This window comes from Phocoena phocoena, chromosome 9 (genome assembly GCF_963924675.1).
Source record: "Phocoena phocoena chromosome 9, mPhoPho1.1, whole genome shotgun sequence".
NCBI lineage: Eukaryota > Metazoa > Chordata > Mammalia > Artiodactyla > Phocoenidae > Phocoena > Phocoena phocoena.
This window is the reverse complement of record NC_089227.1, coordinates 77,733,999-77,735,233: the sequence shown is the minus strand read 5'-3', so window position 1 is coordinate 77,735,233 and position 1,235 is coordinate 77,733,999.

The following is a 1,235-nucleotide window of genomic DNA, read 5'->3' as shown; positions in this document are numbered from 1 at the left end:
ACCCGCAAAGGCTCTACCTCCAAATAAGGTCACATTTCAAGGTTCTGGGTGGACATGAATTTTGGGGGACATCATTCAACCCATTACAAAGGCCACTGAATTCCATTAGGTGGTAGGAACGCAGTTCCCTTCCTGACAAGGGAGATGGTATTTCGCTGTTACAGGCTCAGCAGATGGCACAGCCAGGCTCCCACCAGCCGTGGAGCTTTCACGGCAGCCAGGACGCTGACAAGAAGCTGAAGGTGTAAGCAGGAAAGGCAGCCTGTGCCCAAGAAAGAGAGGGGAAGAAGCAGAAGTGGTTTCTAGCAGGAAAAGATTTCTTGAACTTAATTCCTTCTTGAAATTCAATAGAGGCGTTCTGAGATGTGGGTGTTATTCCCCAAACCTTTGACATATTTGTCCTTTCTGAAACCCTTTTGTGTCCTCTGTGGCAGCTCATCCTCCTGTCTCCTTCTCATGGGACTTGCATGCAGTGAGTAAACTTTGCTGTAACCCTTCTGCTGCTGGCCTCTCACCTTCCGCTCACTTCATTCTTTATCCTTGTTTTCTCCACTCTTCCTCATTTTATTCTTTTTTTTCCATTGCCTGTTTCATCCATGGTCTAAATCTATTACTTTCACAAAATTGCACTCAGGTCCCTCAGGGCCTAGTGGGTGTAGGGCGGGCAGGGGACACCTGAGATTCCAAAGACAGAGCACAAGTCTTGGACTCCTAAGAGTTTATTCATTGTTGTGGTGTTTGTCTCAACACATCCTTGGCATTGTAGGCGTTTAGCTTCTTAGGGTAGGGAAAGCGTTTATTTAAACTATGTTTATAAAATAGCTAACAAATATTTGGAGTTAACCTGTGTATATAGGCCCAGGCAGTACTCTCTTTATGGAGTAAATTCTTGTCTTTCAGGCTTTTGCCTTTGTTTTGTTTTAGGGGGTTGGGAGTCGTTCAATAATGATAAATAATAATGCCAGACAAGCCTGTGCCTGTCATGGGCAGCGTCCATATTATTACACCATTCAGTGAGAACATCTTCCTTTGATATTCTTTCTCTCTTCCTTTCCAATTCTATTACCTTTGTTTCCGAGGAGCTATACAGATGGCAGTGATCGTGAGAGTCAGTTCAATGTCATGGATACTTTCTCTACTTGACTTCCTGCTTCCTGATGAGACCTTGTCTATGCTGAGATTATTTTTCCTAGCTGCTACTTCTTACACTGCAAAAAACAATTTTTATATTCTTT